Here is a 20,377-nt window from a genome sequence, read left to right as displayed (position 1 = left end):
ACATGTACATCTTTAACTCTTCCTACTATCCTCCTGGTTATCACTATTTAGTCTATTAACGCCCTATATACCACCCTTCCATCCATAATCCTCTCCCATGTGTACTTATGCTTGACTTTCTTTTTAAACACTATATTAGCTATGATCAACTCTCTAGACACATCTCCATCATCAATTCTCCACTACAATTTTTTACCGGCACTCCACACTTCCCAACCACTCCGTCTATAGGTTCATTTCCTACCCTAGCATTAAGGTCTCCCAATACCACTACATTAACATTTCTCCTTATACCCTCCATGCACTCATTTATATCTATCCAAAATTCTCCTTTCCTCTACACTCTTCTCACTACCAGACCCATATGCACTTACAAAAACCCACATCTCCCTTCCCAGTCATCCACATTAACCTTGAGGAAACCTCCTTCCACTCCACCACACGTTTACTTATCTCTTCACTTACTAATATAGCCATACCTTCTCTCCCTCGTTCTCTCTTCACTTCTGACACGTTCCAAACTACACTCCCAAACTCAAACTCGCCTCTCCCTTTCAAATTAGTTTCATTTAATGTCATCACATCCATCTTCTCACAAAACTACTGCCTATCTCTTCCCTTTTACTTTCACCTGTACAACATCAACTTTTTTTTCTTTTTCTTTTAGGAATGTCCCTTTTGGGGCTACAGGGAGATGGATGCCTAGTCCTATCCCCGTTCCGTCTTTGTCGCCTTTTATGACTCAAGTGAGAACACTTGGTGGCAGTATTCTTTCCCCCCACCACAGGATTTGGCAAAAATATATATATATATATATTCAGAGAAGTGGTACAGGACAGTATCAAGAGTGAGGGGACAGTATAACGGACAGACAGTTACAGTATAATAAAGTATCATCATTTGTCTCTGAATAGAGATTACCTCTACCACAGACAAAATGGTGTGTGACTCTGGTCCGTAGGGGCGCCCCATATAGACTCTAAAGTATCAGCTTCATGCTACTTAGCAGCTTTTAACCCCACAATAACATGCAGCCAATGCCCCAGACGGGGTAACAACATTTAACAACACAAAAACCAGACACTTGACAAAATACTTATTACAGTTCCAAGAAAAGGATTGCCTGCCTATATCTTTCAGTGAACTAGATGACAGTTCTGGTTTAGTGTCTACAATGGCAGACCACCTGGCCATTTAGTACAAGTACCGTTGTGCAAAAAGTCAGCAAGGTCAACACCACCGGGCCAAGAAGAGGTGCTTTTGGAGAATTTGACTCCAACGGTTCATCCTCCCTTTGTGGCAGACGTTCCAGTCTGGAAAATCTCAAATCCACGGAGAAGGGGTATATATATATATATATATATATATATATATATATATATATATATATATATATATATATATATATATATATATATATATATATATATATATATATATCTTGCCAATTCTGCTGGGATATGTTTGCAAAAAGAGATGGAGAGATAAACAGAATAGAAATATATTAATATATGATGGTCTTATTTTGGCTTGTCCCTGTAACCCGTTACATACAACAATGTTCCCTGGGCAGTCTAAAGTCGTTTAATATAATAGTATATAAGAAATAATAGTTTGTAGAAATAATCGAAATCTGAAAGTGTTGCATGGATGATGATGGTGATAATGATAGTGTGTGAACGCGCGTTGCGCTAAAGCATCTAACTGCCGAAGGCCTCTAGAGGCGAAGCCGGGACGGGCACAGCCTGGGGCTCGTTGAAAAAAAAAAAAAAAAAGTAACACAAAAGGTATCTATGCCAGAAAATGTTTAGGTGCAGCCGAAGCTACCACCTTTGTCACATATGCGATGACTGCGTGGACAAACGGTAAAAACCAATAATACTGTTTGATTCGAATCCGGGTGCATGGCAAAGAGGGATTGAAACCATCGCGCTAAAGCGGTAGTTACACCACGGGGAACTGGAGTAGCGGCCAATAGTGCATATCAGTAATAATCTTGATTATGCAATGGCTAATCTTTCAAAACAACTTCAGTATCCCAAGGAGACTAAAAGGTTAAGTTCAATATCAGTTCAATACCAAAGGAGGAAAAGTAAGATATACAGTAAATGATAAGGAAAGTTAATAAAGTTCCAATCATCCACGACACACGAACTGCCCTCCCCTGTATTTGTGATTTCCTGTTCTGATATTTTAATTTCATTCAGATATCATTACCACCCAATGATTTGTTTCAGGTTTAACTCCTGATGGTGTATAAATGTCCTTTTATTTATTTTGAAAGCTTTCAGGCTATTTTTTTCAGTTGGTTGTGACCCATGTCACACAAAAACACACACAAACACTCACTCTATCCTACACATACACTTACAAACAATTTTGTGTGTGTGTGTATATGTAAGGTGTGTACATTATCCATAGATCGGGCATTATACGAGCCTTGAACTCATCCATGGGTGTAATAGCTGCCGATCTTATGATCAACACGTGACCCAAGACCGTAGTGAATCACTTGCGACAAGAATATAGGTTTTAAGATATTTTATTTTAAAACTTATTTTACATCTTCACAGTATGACACCATTGAAGTAACAATACACAAAAAGCACACACACTAAAAATAACGGTTACAATTGTGCCTTTTACATCGGGTCAGAGTGACTGAGATATAATAGATTTAAAAGTTTCCCTTGTTCACCAAGTAAAATAAATGATACATATTTATATATTTTTTCTCATATAAGTTCACCTGCTACGTTTCGTGATTATCTCAGATTAGTTAAATTGCAAATTTATCTTTTCCAAGTCTTTAGGTAATGATGTATGAACATTCCTCTTTTAGTAGTCCCCTTCTGCTTGGTATTCTGAGACAGTGAGGAAGACAACTAGTATATCTGCAAAAGATAACAACGAGGAAATATAGACGCACTTTCATACATGTTTGTAATATGCCATTTGTCGATCATCCTAACTTTCCTGTTTTTTTTTCCAAACACACGAATTAATTATTTGATACAACACAATGTATTTTGTTTATATCAGCAAGCAAAATCATATACATATAATCATCATACACGTTGTCACGTCCTTACCGTGAATAGAATCCTGTAGTTGTGCTGTGTCACGTCTTTGCGTGAATAAAGTCTTCTGTTTTCTATTTTTAAGGAACGCCTTGTGTGAATATGTTGTGCATTATCATTAATGTGAAAATATCTGTTGAGGCGCGCTTAAGGAGATTATCAAAAACTGTCCACATATATATTTTTCCATCAAACCCTAACTTTTGGGATCACAACGTCACGGCTAGTTGCAGTGCCACATGCCGAAGCATTCTTTAGTCTGCTTGCTCCGTTCAGGGTGTGAGTTGACATACGTCGTGCCAAATCAACCGCCTCTCTCTCTTATTTCCAATCTATGTGTTACTTTGTTTACTTACATATTGTAAAGGAAGCTGTGTAGTACAATGAGCATCACTTATTTTGAGGGATGGGTGTGGGAGGGCATAACAACGATTATCCTGTCTCATCCCTTGGCATGGCTACTGGGGGGAAAAGCTCTGCTACGTGTCATAGAATTTATTCAAATCGTTGTTATAATACTGAAAAATTATACTCGTTGTACTATACAGCTTCCTTTACTATATACAGAAAAAAATCAAGCAACATATAAATGAGAATTAAGAGAAGCATGAACTAAGGTTGATTTGACAGAATGGCTTGTGGTAAATCACGACGTATGCACGGCCACATTCATATTTCTCTAAAGTCATATTACATTCTTTCGAACCAAAGCTTTGAAAGTGCTTTGTCCATGTTTATTTTTTTCGACACGTATTCGACAGGAGCTCTAGTTAGCTGGTACATTTTGTACTACTGTAAACATTTCTTTGTATTCAAAATATGCATTTTTACTGCTAATTCATTAAATGTACTGGAAGAAGCAACGCATCCAAAAAATATGTAGTAATTATGAATTTAGTCACATTCATTTTGTACATATGCGATGCAAGTTACACTTAGATTTTTTTCATTCCTTTGTGGGCTTCACGATTGTATGCGATTCTAGCGCAAGTAGCTCAACGGGTGGGGGGGGGGGGGAAAGGTAACTAAATACAAGGAAGCGGTAGGAACTATATAGGTCATGCCTAACCTTAGCAAAAATGTCTATGATCTTTCTTTTTTCACCCAAATATTTTCCTGGCCAAGGTCCAATTTGTTGTGTATTGAAATTTGTTAAGTTGTAGCGCTAAGTCTTTGTAGTGCTTGGACAAAATTGTACAAATGACGATCAGGTATCCATTTCCACTGGTTTTATATGTCGATAAATAAATAAGAACGAATGGGTAACACAACCTTGACATTTTACAAACTTCAACACCTAAGTTTTCATCGCTTAATTTGTACACAAATGGGAGATGGAATAGCGTGTTTTAATGCAGAACAACTTTACTTTCCAAATCCATTTCAACTTGTGAAAATGTAAATATCTCTTGCGACTGAAAAGGAAGATAAGGGGTACAGAGTACACAGGTGCAATCGACTGTTGCTACGCGTTGAATGCATGTCCCCAGCGTTACAAAAGAATGTTTTTATCAGTTCACTGGCCTAGGAATGAGATAAGCACAAGTGCAATAAACTCTTAAAAAGTCACGAACGCACTGCAACTGCTGGACCTTAAAGTAGAATGTTGAGGCGGATATACAAAGTGCAGTGTCAAAATGGCAACTACGATAATTTATTAATGAGTGGGCGTTACTCCCACCGTTATCATGACAAATATGTTATGAAATATTAACTGCAGAACCGAAGCCAGTGTATAAAATAGATGATTACATCTCAAATAGGATACATGCATTTCAAGCCATACACCAAAGTGAGAACACATAAGAGAATATTCACAGGAGATGAACAACAACATAAACTAGCACGCAAGATAGAATTACAAATAGAAGATTTGGTCATGGACAATATGCATAAAATCAGTATAAAACTTTCACCCAGATACTCCGGTCTGTATAGAATATTGTAATTGGTTTTGTAGGTGGAAATGAATACAAAATCTTACTAGGGAAGTTTCAGTTAGACTTGTAGATGATTTAAAAAAGAATATGATAGAACTTGATAACTATAATTATGACAACGATGACTGAGACAACAAATCTTTTTGATGAAGAACAAGATACGAATTCTATACATTCTATTAGTTTTTTTTTTTTAGCTCTGAAGAATATCATATTATGTATGAACTTAATATTAATACCACAATTTTTTACAGATAAGACTGGAATTATAATATTAATCTGTATTGTGCATGCCTGGGATTGGAATCCTGTGTGACCTGGAGCCTTAGTCAGTCATGAATGCACCCTCCATATTACAAAGAATTACAAAGGCGGAGCATGCCGACAGGAGACCTTTTGGTCCATAACTAGGTCGGATGCGGAAAAAATTATGATATTGCTAAATAAATAGAATATGAATAAAAATTATAATAATATAAATAATAATAGATAAAATAAATAAATACATGGGTATAGTTAAATAATAAACAAATAGGTAAATAGTAAATAATAAATTGACAGATAAATAAATGAAAATCAAGCAAATAATAATCAGACAAATAATAACAAATTAATAAACAAATAATATAAAATAAATGGCGTTGTGTGTATGCATCCTCACGCATACACACACCAGCTTGACGGCACAGTAGTACCGTTCGGAAGCGGTAATACAGCGATCCGAGTTTGATTTCCGCTCAGGGATGAAATAATTTCAGCATCGCTGCACTACGAGCCGACACTTCAGATCTCCTGAACAAGGAATTGGGGTACATGTAAATTCACAGCACTGCCCATAGATCTGGTATATATGACCTCTGAGCGCTCATCCGGGATGGAAATAGCTGTTGATCACGAGTCCAACATGTGATCCAAGTCCACGGTGAATCACACACACGAACATACACACACACACTAACAAGCTGATATGCGTGTGTATATAAGGTCAGCATTACCCATAGATTGGGCATATACGAGCTTTGAGCTCTCATCCGGGAGGGCAATAGCTGTCGATCACGAAACAAACATGTGGTCCAAGACCATAGTGAATCACACACACACACACACACACACACACACACACACACAAACAAACAAACAAGCACATACACACATAATACCAATGCAGAAGCATAAAATTGCCAGATCCAATTTTAGGAAAAATTCTGGAAGGGGAAACAATGAGTTTTTTTTTTTTTTTTATCTCCGGCATCACTCAAAATAGGAAACAAAATATCAAAATCAATTTTAGTTTATTCATATTACAAAGAGTTTATTTTTGTTTTACAATACAAATAAAAAAAATCAAAGGTTTTCCACAGGTACGGGTGAGTAATTTTATTGAAGAAACTGATCAGAATGATACTGAGGCCAAAATAAAAGCAAGGGTTATAATTAAAGGTCAAAACATATATATACTGGAAATAGGTGCATCCGAATTTGAGTTGAAAAGATTCAGAGTATTATTTTCTTCCCATGAGTCAGTTTCATGATCCAGAGCAAAAGTTTGAACGAGAAAAAGCCACAAACCTGGCTTAAAGAGACGGTTCAATTTTAAAGACAATATGAAACTTTGACAAGCGAGAGAATTGATCTTCTTAATAACATAATAACAAGTGAGGGCAGGACAAAATCATATGGGAATAAGATCAATGAATTGTTGATGGTAAAAGAAGGATAGTTATCCGATCAACGGAGGAATACAATGATTTTCAAAGAGATCATGGAACACTAGAGAAGAGAAATTGTATTGTTAGGCCAGAAGAAATAATAGTGAAGGTTATTTAAAAAGGGTATCTCTTGTAAGAGATGTAGTTGATAAGATTAGATGTCATATTTTTTGGCATGCAGAAAGACCATATCACTACAGAGAATGTACGCCAGGAAAATGAAATACAAAAAGCGCGGGAATCTACCTTCGTGATTATGGGAAATAATTCATATAACACGAGTCAGATTGATGACGTGTTTAGGCTAATCATTACAAGAGAAATGGGTCACGTTCAATGCAAGTGAAATTTCAATCTGAAGCCATAGCAAATGAAGTAATCAGAAAATCTTGGAAGCTTCTACGAGAAGAATGGGTTAAGATATTTGGATTAGGAAAGGTGCAACTTAAGGAGAAAAAAAATGAGGACGGAAAGGCGAATATATCGGCCAGGTTAGAGGTAAAAGGTTGTTTCAGTTTGATATTTTGTACTTAATAGAGACCAAACCCCCTATAGATGTTGATATATAGTTGGAGAGTGATAGAAACACCATTTGGAGAAGGGACAGAGAAGGTAAAATTGGCGGTGAGATAATGGTTCTTGTGAGAAGTGAAGTGGAAAAAGCAAATCTAAATGAAGACAATGCAAAAGCAATCCACCTGGGAATCAGAACAAAAGGTTTGAATAAAAAAGATTTCATTGTGGCTTACGCTCCCTCCTGTTTACTCTGCCCACTGTTCCCTTCTATGGTCCCCTTTCTTTTGTGTATAGCTTGTATTTCGTCTCTCATTTTCTATTTTCTTTCCACCACTGTCTTTATGTATGATAGTCATTCACAATATTCTTCTGTAGGAAGCCCATTTACTTCCAATCATCCGATTTAGTCAAGTTCTATCACTCTGAACAAGAGAGAGGTATTAAACTGAACTAAATTCTGTCGTTTCTTCCCGGTATATATATCGGCTAGTGGCCGCATATAAAATCAGTTCAGTTTTACTTTACAAATAAAGGAGATGAACTCACCAAACCTCTTTCTCTTTTCACAGTAGCATCGTCCCTACACTACCTTAGTTAATTATTCTCTATATTTCTTCCACTGCACTTTTCTCAGTCACTCCTTGCTCCTCCCTTCTTGACTCGACACTGTCATGTTCCCTTCATCCGACGCCCATTCATCCACTTCTACAGGGTGAACTTTGATCCCGTGCCGGGGTGCCAATCGCACACCCATACTCGCATCACATTCACCCCTCCCCCCCTGATCTCGAGATCAACCTATTGTCTTCTACTTCGTGGTCATTCAGCCATCTCGGAGGATGTCTATTACGCTGCGGTCGTTGAGGCGTTGCTCCCCTACCTGTGGGTGCACTGAGATATCCCCTTCCCTCCTGGAACTAGTAACACGCCTCATTTGTCCTCTACTCGAGTCAGTGCGGGTGGTTCCTCTTGGCTTGGAGAGGCAAATCGGCTGGGCCCCCTGACATGAATATTTTGGGTTAGGCAGGCCCTGAGTCAAGTAGCTACCATCTGGATCGACATTGCACGATCCGCGGTTGTCTCCTCCTAGTGTCAAGGTAGTGGGTATTTATACTCTCCCACGATTCCTAGGACTATTGTGTTAATATGTATACCCAAATCCTATTTTCCCCTTGTTGGGCTCAGTGGTGAGTGGGGGCATAGGAAGGCGAATCATAGACATGCACAAAACAACTATATTTGACATTTATATTGCGGCAGTCTTGTAACCTGCCCCTGTCAAAATCACCAATCCCGCTATGCGGGTTGCCGGAGCGTTATGGATGAGGCTCAAAAACATCAAGCCAGGCTTGAGGTGAACCTCTGGTGGGCTCTCCGGAACACTCTGAAACACTCTGCCTCTCCAAGGCAAAAGTACAAACTTGGGGACAAAATTCCCAGAAGAGGGAGTACTACTTTCTAGCCTCAGCGCCTTGACTGAGTTTCGAAACAAGCCACGTGTTCCTTCGGCTACTGGTAGACGCACATGGTACCTCTGGGCCTCGGTGGCACCTCAAATGAAGAATGTTATTAACCTCTTCAATACGAGTCAAATTCTCGCGGGCAGAATCAGCTGCCTAATGTATGATGATTCGATGATGCACCACAATACTCGCGTTATGAAAACAATAAAGTTACAGCTGTATTACTCGTTCCCTTTCACTCTGAATATCAATAACCACAGAAAACATAATCAAGCCATTTCACATAATAAAGGGGTCACGTCTGAATTCTCATATACTCGCTCGCATCTCATGGCGCCTTTTTAGGCGTCATCGCATGGAAGGGGAGTCAGAAATTATTACAATATTTGAAAAAGAAAGAAAAAGTCCAAAATGTCTAAATACAAACATGATAATACTTTGTGCCAAAACCCCTGAATTCTGCTGCCCCGTGTACAATTTAATGTTTGTTTACTATCATACATGATCGAATTTAGAAATTGCTCGCAAGGGGTGTTGTAGTGACGTAACAATGTCGGTGCCCTGACCACGTTCTTATCTAAAGATTCTGATTACACATTCGATGAACGTCCTGACCTTGATGCTGATAACGAGGGAGGCTCGTGTACTTCTGCGTGGATGCTTACAACATCGTTTGACTACTATGTACAATAAAGAAAACTATATGCAAAATACAGTTACCGTGCTCCTTTCTCTGCTTATTCTGAATTTGACTTCCATGTAAGAACATGAAAACGGACATATATATGATGTCTGTGTGTGTTATGTGTTGTTTGATAATATGCGTATGTGTGTGTGTGTATGTGATTCACCTTGGTCTTTGGATCACGTGTTGTACTTGTGATCGACAGCTATTTCCCTCCCGGAAGAGAGCTCAGAGCTCGTATGACCGATCTACGGGTAATGTTATGACCTTACACGCACACACACACCTCGAGAGTTGGAGTAACGACTCGAAGCGCAGCGATACTGAAATAATTTCAGCCCTGGGCAGGAATCGAACCCGGTACCGCCGGTACCTCCATACTGACAGTCTGGCACTCTACCAACAGTGCATTTAGTTAGTGGTAGTAAACGGAGCTGGAGCTGTGCTCAATGGGGACTGTTTCTTTGCCTTCACTCATCAACCTTTGCCTTAAATTTGTTTATGTTCCCGACCCCGTAATTCTACACATTTATGTGGAAAACTATACTTCCCAACATCTTTCAAGTAATATTGTTTCAATGTGTTCTCTTGTTTCATTCCATACCAGAAAATTCTCCCTATCCATATTTTCTATACCGTGTTCTAATCTAAATACCATTATCATGCAGCCTCTCTTTGCTATTCCAATGTGGGAAGTCCTACTTTTTCGATTTTTCCTCGTGTATTTTTTCATTTAGACTTGGCATCTTGGTTGCTACCTTTCGTATTCTCGTTGCATATTCCAGACTTTCATTTTTTTTTCTTCATGTCCCCTTCCTTGCAATGAATTGCCATTCTTATAATGTAAGACAAATTTTAAGTCCCTACTGTTACTCTCTTGCTATTTAAAATGCCTTTCACCCCTTTCAGTGTATTTTCTCTGATGTCTCATACGGCCAGGATATTATTGAGTAGACAATTACCAGGTTGGTTACACAAGATTTTCGATTTCGAAATACAAATTGGTTGTCAGCCATGATTCCTTTCCTAAACGTTAATCTATCGATCTTAGAATATGTATGTTTGTATGTATATATATATATATATATATATATATATATATATATAATATATAAATATATGTAGCCTATATATGTATAATATATATATATATATATATATATATATGTATATATGTATAATATATATATGTATATATATATGTATATATATACATATATATATGTATATATATATATATATATATATATATATATATATATATATATATATATATATGGAGGTGAGGTGGCAATATTAAACGTTAAGGCTAGAGTATGGAACTTTATTCAGAACCAGACGTTTCGACCTCTTGAGCCTTCCTCAGTCCACTGAGGAAGGCCCAAGAGGTCGAAACGTCTGTTTCTGAATAAAGCTCCATACTCTAGCCTTAACGTTTCATTTTGCCACCTCACCTCCATATTTGTCTGTCTTTACATACATACATATATATATATATATATATATATATATATATATATATATATATATATATCAATCCTTAGATGCCCCGCGTGCACGCATATAAAGTGAACGTGTGCTCCAACGTCTTCAAGTGAACTTTCCAGGGATTTTCCATTGTCCTCGGGATCTGACGCCGAGGGACATCCCATTGTCTCCAGTGACCAGAGGACTAGGCCTTCGGGAAAACGCCCGAACACCTGCTCGGACAATGGGCCTCGCCAACGTTTCGGATCAAACGCCTGCTCGGACAATGGACCTCGCGCTTCCCGGCAACAATAGATGCATCTCCTGTCATCTTCGCCAACCGACTCGACAAACTTTGCCCGATCAGGATATGGCAACACTTGTACATATATAATGTATAATCTGGCAACCCCCGAGTTTCCCCCGGAGGTTACATGTGCTTGTAAACCAGCGAAGACTGGAACATTAAACCAAACAGTACTCAAAGAGTTTGCCTCTCCAAACCCCGAATCAAATGTAGATATTAATTACAAATCTACATTCTGGCGGCAGCTAGGAGATACAAACCCACTCTCAACACTACTCCGAAGCACCAACTCTACGACAGCGGCTACGGAATAGACGATTCCTTGTGCTGAGAACATACATCAGAGATCTACATTCCTGTTGAACATAGCCACTTCCCGACTCACCACTCTACTCTTCATTCGGCATCCTACTACGAAACACCACGGCATTGCTTTGCTGCATCGCCCAGCATCTACTGCGAGGTAACCCCTCTTCGCTTCATCATCCAGCATCTACTATGAGGTAACCCCTCTTCTCTGCATCGTCAAGCATCTACTACGAGGTAACCTCTCTTCACTCCGTCGTCCAGCATCTATTACAAGGCAATCCCTCTTTGCGCCATTATCCAGCATCCACGACTCTCGCCGCCTCCACGCCAACACCGAGTTGCACGACCTCCTACTCCACCGTCGCATCGAGCTTCGTACGTCGCTGCACCAACAGCCAATGCCATGGTCCAACATCTAGCTTCGCACGGGCGCACACTTCCATTTTCTTTTCTCCTCTCAATTATTCCTCACATTTCTAAAGTACATTTTTGTTACTTATGCTTTTTAATTCATCAGCCAATACACTGCACTAATTCCTCCCCGTTTCCAGCAGTGCATCTTACCACCGAATCTCCCCCACTGCATATTCTTCTAACACTACATCATCTTGGTAAGTAGATATTTTTCCATTCTCATTATCATCTAGGAGCAAGACAGTCACTGCCCTTTTTATTCTCAGTTAGTCCATGAACGTGTCCAACCCCTCCCCAGGATTCTAACTCTTCTACTTTACTGATTGCTGTGGACATACATTCCAAATGTAACAGACGCACTACTTTCTCCTGCATGTTCAAATCAGCAAAACTCAGGACTAAACACCCATTAAATACCGTTGGTTTTTCACCACCTGAGTTAATTTTATTGTCCCTCTTAGAATTCAACACAAAATCCACCCCATCTCAGAAGTGTTATCTACATTCAAACACACTCACGCAGTGTTGATCAGCCCAAAGACGTTCCCTCGTGAATGTACAAAGATACACCCACGATTTTTTCAAGCACAAGACATCGATCTACTCTGCATGCCAGAAACTTGCCATGTTAATGGCATTTCTCTCCTTTCAGCCATCAGCTCTTTGTCAAAGGTCATACTTGCATTTTAATTGCCAATGACATTAATGCATCCCTCCATCTCACAGTTGGTACAAACATTTGTGATTTTGAAGTATATCCCACATGCATCAAAGTCATGGATGACCATTTCCCCACTTCTCAATTTTGTACCACAATTTCCGAAGCGCCCACAGCACAGGAACCCATTGATGCATCACATGTCAACCCCATAGATTTTCCTGATGCACAAACAAACTTGCTTGCTCTTTGCAACAAGTTCGGGCATCCTATTGCCACTCCAGGTGAACCCCTTGAAATTACTAACCTCATTCAGCATCATATACCCCTTCGTGAGAACTCTAAATTACGCAACATTCCTGCATACAAAATGCCACACAGTAAACGCATTATTGTAGATAATCTTATCCAAGACATGATTGTGCAAGCCATTGTTGAACTATTAATGAGTGAAATTTTCCTCTCTTTTTTGTCACTAAACACGATGGTTCCTTCCGCCCAGCAGTAGACTCCAAGGAATTAAATAAGCTATATAAATCGTTAGTTCGTCCACATTTGGAATATGCTGTTTCCGTATGGTCACTGAATCTCATTAAAGACATTGACAGACTGGAAAAAGTACAACGGCGAGCCACAAAACTGATTCCAAATATCAAAAATAAATCATACGAAAATCGACTAAAACACATGAATCTGTTTTCCCTAAAAAAGCGTAGACTCAGAGGTGACTTGATACAGGTCTTTAAGATTTTAAAGGGAATTGACATCAAAAGTGACCAAATTTTCACATTGAATGAGAATCAGACAAGAAACAATGGTCTCAAACTGTCCGGAAATAGATTCAATTTGGAAGTAGGTAGAAACAACTTTGCCAACCGTGTAGTTAATGAATGGAATAAACTTCCTGCACAAGTAGTGCAATGTAGTTCAGTTCGAAGCTTTAAGAATCATTTAGATAAATACCTAAGATGCTGTGATGATTATAATTTATTTTATTTGTTTTTGTTTTGTTATCATTTGTCTGTCTGATTTTCATTTATTCTTAGTTATATGTCAATTTATTATTATTTACTATTTACCTGTTTGTTTATTATCTAACTATACCTATGCATTTATTTATGTATTTTATTTGTTATTTACATTATTATAGTTTTTATTTATTTTATTATGATTTTTTTCGCATCCGACCTAGATATGATCAAAAGGTCTCCTGTCGGCATGCTCCGCCTTTGTAATCCTTTGATACCAGACGCCCCATCCCTGTATTATAGGACCTCTTGCACTCCATCAGTGAAAACAACGTAGTGTTCACGACCTTGGATCTTAGGTCGGGATATTTCCATATTCCTCTTGTTCCAGAGTCTAGGCCTCTGTCAGTCTTAAGTACCCCCTACGAGTTATTACTTCAAACAACTAGCTCTTCAGTATTCACACGACTTATGCACACAATCCTTGCAGGTCTTATAGGTCAGTGTTTATGTACCTTGATGGCGTGATCATCGCTTCGAAATCCGTTAGCGAATAGTTACACACTCTTCTCACTAGAAAAAGCAGGCTTCAAACTGAAGCTTAAGAAGTGCTTCTTCCTTCAAAAAGAAATACGCTCCCTAAGGCATGTCCTTAATTCACAAGGAATTTTAACCTTGCAGGGCAAAGTTAAGACAGTCATTGATTTTCCACGTCCTACCTCTGTTGACCATATACACTCATTCCTTGGTCTATCAGGATTCTACAAGTGTTATATTCAAGGTTATGCTGGTATAGCACCTTTAATTTTGTTACTTAAGAAGGACACCTCCATTATTTGGACACATGACCAAGAGAAAACCTTTAATGACTTAAAGAGAGCCTTAACCATGGTACTGTCCTTCCTTTCCCAAACCACAATATTCCTTTCACAATATGCACAGATATGTCCTACACCGGACTTGGCGCAGTCCTCATGCAACACAGGACAAAACTCAAGACCAATTGCCTATAATGGCCGCACGTTCAACAAACATGAACATAATTACTCAGTAACATGGAAGCTTTAGCTGTTATATATGCAATCAAACATTTCAAAGAGACCCTTCCTGGTTAAGACATACACATCTACATGGACCATCAACCAATCTTACACCTCATCAAAGGAAATAATCTTTCAGGGAAACTTGCCCACTGTTTCCTCATCATACAAAAGTTTATGCCCACCTTTCATTTTGTTCAAGGTAAAGCAAACCTAGTAGCAAATGCTCTCAGTCGCCATATTGCGACCATCATTCAAAATCCAATTTCAATAATTCTTACACAAGCACACATAGCTGCAGTGCAAAGATCAGACCCTCTATGGAAACCTATTGTATACTTCCTCAAATCTGCATACACAACTGATACAGATACTTTCCTTCCAAAACACGGCAGGAAGACCTGAATAAGGTATAGAACTGGAGTCAGAAATGGGAAGTGGACTTTAATACTAAGAAGTGTAGCATAATGGAGTTTGGAAAAAGCAAAAACAGAATATCAGGAAAATATACAATTGGAACCAAGGCAGTAAAGAAGGTAGGATCCGAAAAAGATTTGGGGGTAATTATCACAAACAACTTGTCCTATGATAAACAGATTGACAAAATTGTTGACGAGACTTACAATTAGCTAAGATCAATAAAAGTGGCATTTGCATACTTGGACGAAGACATGATAAAAAAAATATTGGTTACATTGATAAGGCCTAGACTAGAGTATGTGGCGACATTGTGGTCCCCCAGTACCAAAATGAATATAAAAAAAAAATAGAAAGAATCCAGAGAGCAGCAACAAAAATGGCACCTGCACTTGCAAACCTATCCTATGAGGAGAGATTGGCTAAACTGGAGTTACCGACGCTGGAGCAAAGAAGAGAGAGAGGTGACCTACTGTCCATCTACAGAATCATGAAAGGCACAGAGATACTTGATAGAGAGGACTTACTAAACTGGGACAAGAGAAACACAAGAGGACATGGAAAGAAAATAAAAAAACATAGCTACAGAAAAGAACTGAAGAAAAACAGTTTTCCACATAGAGTATTGGACACTTGGAACAAACTGTATAATGAAATAGTATGCGCAAAAACCATTCACGAGTTTCAAAGCAAACTAGACACTGCGAGATACAAAGGCGGGACACCACGAGCATAGCTCCCCTTCCCACAAAATACAACCAGGTAAATACAACTGATACAGATACTTTCCTTCCAAATCTCGACAATTGTTAGTTGATGACATACTGTATCATAAAACAACACTAATGAACAAGCATGAACCCAACCAGTCTGTTGCTGCCCGTAAGTCCCATCTTTCATGGTTTTACTTTCATTTAGTACATCTATCACTTTCTACTTTCACCACTCTCTTTTCTACATACAATTGTCACTCACAATTTTAGTTGGTAGGCACCATGCCTCCAATCATCCACTGTTAAAGTTCTTTTCCTTCAATTATAATCTTCAATCAAGGTTAAATTAAACTCGTGCCAATTTTTCTTGATTTTCTTCTTCAAATTATCACAACTTGCTTTTCTCAGTTACACTAAAGGAATCCCATCAAGAACACTCGATTTAGGTCCAAGGTCAGTTCTGCAGTGACGTCATGATTTCTTTACTCCAATGATCTTTAACTTTCTATTCAAGAACCACCCTAAGGGCGTGATCTTACAATCATGAACCAACTGAATTTTCTCCTCCACTCTTTCTCCAATCAGAATAATTGGTATAAGTCTGTATGCAATATTATTTACTTAAACAATCTTGAATCACTGCACACTGACTTAGGTTACATCATACAACAATGAAATCAGGCCCTCAGGCACTTGTTTATAAACATAACACAAAGAGCGAAGTTATACAATTTCTCACCCTTGGCTGTGTTTATAAACTTCTTAACCCATAAAATGCAACTCTCACCTTTGAATTGTTGTTTACCAGACTATCCAATAAAAATGAAACTCTACCCCTCTTTCTACTTCACTTGTCTACCTATATCTACGAGCCTCTTACAAGTACAATACATGGCAAAGATAAACTCATATGCCCCTTCACTACACCCAAAACTCTGATTTCTGAAAATGGGACCGAGTTCAACAATGAAATTCTTTCTAATATTTGTAATTATTTTCAAATCACAAAATGTAATACTGTACTACTGCTCATCACCCTAGTTCAAATGGCTTAACTGAATGCCAGAATAGAAAGTTTCTCAATATTCTTCAACATTTTGCTTCTGATCTTCACCCTTCTTGGGATGAATATTTCCCCATTATTCAAGCTTGCATTAACAGTGCCATTACCAGATCAATATTGGAATCACCTCATTTTGTCATCTTTGACTTGGACAAGACTCCCATATGACCTTCTCATTTCAGAATTACCTCCCAATTATAATTTCAATGATTATGTCAAAGTAGCAAATTTCAATAATCTTTTAAAAAAAAATCCGTAATACTCTTCATCTAAGGACAAAATGGTCTGTCTGCATAACAAATCAACCAGAGCTTGTACCTTTGAACTTGAAGATATTGTTTACACCCTCAACCACACCCCCACTTCGAAGCTCACCCCTAAATTCTCGGGACCCTATCATTAGACAAGAGTCAAAAAACAAAGTCAAAGCATTCAGGTTGCACAATCTTACAGAGACTGTATTGCACCAAAATCATATCAAAAGAGTTCCCTGTGGCCTTGACAGAGACTGTACCTTCATCAGTTTAAACTACCCCTACAATAGAGGACCATCACCAATCCTCTCAACTGCTTCCTCCTAGTCCTCTCCCACGTTACAGCCTTGGCAGTTGAGCCACAGCTTCATAAGATTACATTTTGCTTAGGTGACTGGAAATAATATCTACTTCTACATGTTCTTAAAATTAAGTAAATTTCATTCTAATTATTAGTATCTCCCGATACTCCCATAGCTCAAACACTACGTGTATTTATCTGTATGTCCAAAATTCTTGTATTATTTCTTATCTTCTTTAAGTATTATCTTCACTGTGGTCAGTGAGTGGTAGCTGAGCTGAACATCTGTTGCAAGATGAATGAATGAAATATTCAATCCCTTAGATATCCAGTGTGCACATGCATGTATTTTAGCCACAGGACATCAGATCACCTCTCCAAAAACTCACGCAGGACCCCCAACTGTGTTGGGCCTCACTCAAGGCCAGTTGAGCCGAGTGCGAAAGGACACCTGTGTTCTCCATTGCCAAATGCAAGTCGCCATATGACCAATACCATTATTATTTTCAAAATTGCTTGTATATAAAGAAACTATGCATAAATACTGAGCGTTCATTCAGTTCGTATATTGTACATTGTAGAAGCAAATTAAGCGGAAGATAGTTGAGAATAAATTGTACATAACATTATAAATGTAAAATTGTACCATTGGCAACTGCCAGTGTTTTCCTCATGTACTGATTTGAGATAAAGATTAGTCTAGTCACAGAGCGATTCAAGTGAACAAACCACAACTTCGTTTGTCTCAACACCTCCAAACCCAATGTAGACAACAAACAAATCTATATCTTATGTCGCCTTGGCTGTTCAATTTATACATGGATGGGGTGGTACTGGCTTTCCTCTTCATTGCCACTCCATACATTTCTTAAGCCATGTCCACACGGTCGAGCACTGTCCGCCGGGCACGAGGGCTTTGCTCGACAATGGGCAATTTCATCGGGCAAACCATCAAACTGTCCGTTCCCGGCGCCATTTGCAGGCAGTGGATGGAGGGCTGACATTGCTGCCAAACGCATGAGGTGAGGTGCGAGCAAAGTTAGCAAACCCGCTCAGTACAGACCGAAGTTACCTTACTACCATGTCCGCACCTAGTACTAGTGTGTACTGGTCTCGACAAGACGTGCTATTGGTGCTAAGCTTTTCCTCATATTTGTCTCTTGCCTTTGTATATATGGCTCCACTTTCGAAAGGAGAAAAGAAAAGCTGCTTATGTTCATTCTCATGTAACTGCAAAACAATTGTTCATTTTCATCCTGCAATTCACGTAGGATTGTCACTGAGCTTCCCATTAAATCACGTCTTTGTAACCACTCCCGGCATCAGGCATGTCTCCGTGATTTCTTGTTTTTCTTTTTAATGCAGGCAGCAATTATAATGCTGTAAAGTGCTACCTTCTTTCCAAGTATGGCAGGAACCATGGTTATCATACCACACTGAATCACTCCCTCCCATCCTCTGCTTGCGGCCAACTAACCTCCAACCACCATCGTCAGCCGTGTGGACACTTTGCGGGCAGAGTCTGCAGACTTTGCCCGGTAAGGGCAAAGTCTGCCAGGCACAGCTCGACCGTGTGGACGCGGCATTAGGATATCTATTCTCTTCCATTCTTTTTACATGCCCATATCATCTCAAATAGTTTCTTCTTATGATTACCGGGCAAAGTCTGCCAGACACAGCTCGACCATGTGGACGCGGCATTAGGATATCTATTCTCTTCCATTCTTTTTACATGCCCATATCATCTCAAATAGTTTCTTCTTATGATTTCTACAATCAGTTCTACTTCCAGATATTTTCTTGTTCTCTTGTTTCTGATGCTATCTCTTCTGGTGACTCCCATGATAATTCTCAATTCTATTTTCTGAATCATATTCCATGTTTTTGAACCATACATTAAGACTGGTCTTTGTGTAGTAGTGTATATACCCGTTTTACACTTAATCAGTATATTCTGGTCTTTTAAGAGTGGATACAAGATGATGACAGTTCAATTTTTTAATACTTTTCATGATTTCACTTTCCTGGTGATTATCTTGTGCTACTGTGGAGGTGCGGTCTCTTCTTGCATTGGTTGACCCAGGCAGTGGGTGGAGGCCTTTATGTACAAAGAACTAATATAAAAGGGAAAACAAATGGGTAATGAATGGGTGTGTGATGGGTGGAGAAGCCTTTCTGTACATTGATGGAATGTATGGATTTGACTGTAACAAGTCTCGTTTCATTGGGTTGTCTTATGGCAACATTTGTACCAACTTTTTTCCATTAGGTTAAAATAGAACTTTTCAAGTCGTCCAAGTTACTTGACATAGTTTCATAACTGGGTCCATATTTTAGGTCCAAATAATGACTGACATATTGGCAAAGATAATGCCTTTGTTTTTATTGAATCTGTTTATGATTTATACATTCTCTAATCTATGTTCACATGGCTTAGAGCTACAACAGATGTTTACAAATAATGAAAGGAAAAAAGAGGAGCCAAGGGACATTCAGCTGCAACCAATACAGTCACCTTAGACTTGTATGCTTGTACTGCCAAGGTAAGCAGTTACCAGTAGCCATTGGATTTAAACAAATCCATTGACATCAGGAAAAAATATCAACCCTTTAGATGAGTCAACAAGACATTTAGGTCCATAGTGAGGCCATGAATGATGCCTGGAAATCTTTGTATTTGTATAGGAGACTTGTTTACTGCATGCGTCCTTTCTATATTTTCTCCTTTAAATTGGTAATGAATAATGCTTACACTCTGGCACCCCCAGCCCCTCTTTACAAGGGGTAAAAGACCATTATTACCTCCCTTGTAAGGGGGAAAAAGCCTTGGTATATGTATGTTCAAAGACTATTATATATGTTCTTTTCACATGTGTGATCGCCCTTTCTTTAACTTGGTCACTTGTAATTCTTTATTCACTGGACTACAGGTCACAAGAGGAATGGTACCACATTAGTGTTGTCTAAGCATGAGAAGATAATGTCTTGTTTCAAGTTATTCTTCTTGGGGGGAGGAAAAAAAAAAATAATAATAATATCGCCTTTCAGTCTTGCAACTCTAACACTTGCAGTA

This window comes from Oratosquilla oratoria, chromosome 41 (assembly GCF_046742065.1).
Source record: "Oratosquilla oratoria isolate Oo_2021 chromosome 41, ASM4674206v1, whole genome shotgun sequence".
NCBI classification, from domain to species: Eukaryota; Metazoa; Arthropoda; class Malacostraca; order Stomatopoda; family Squillidae; genus Oratosquilla; species Oratosquilla oratoria.
The sequence above is the reverse complement of the archived record's forward strand: the minus strand, read 5'-3'. Positions refer to the sequence as shown.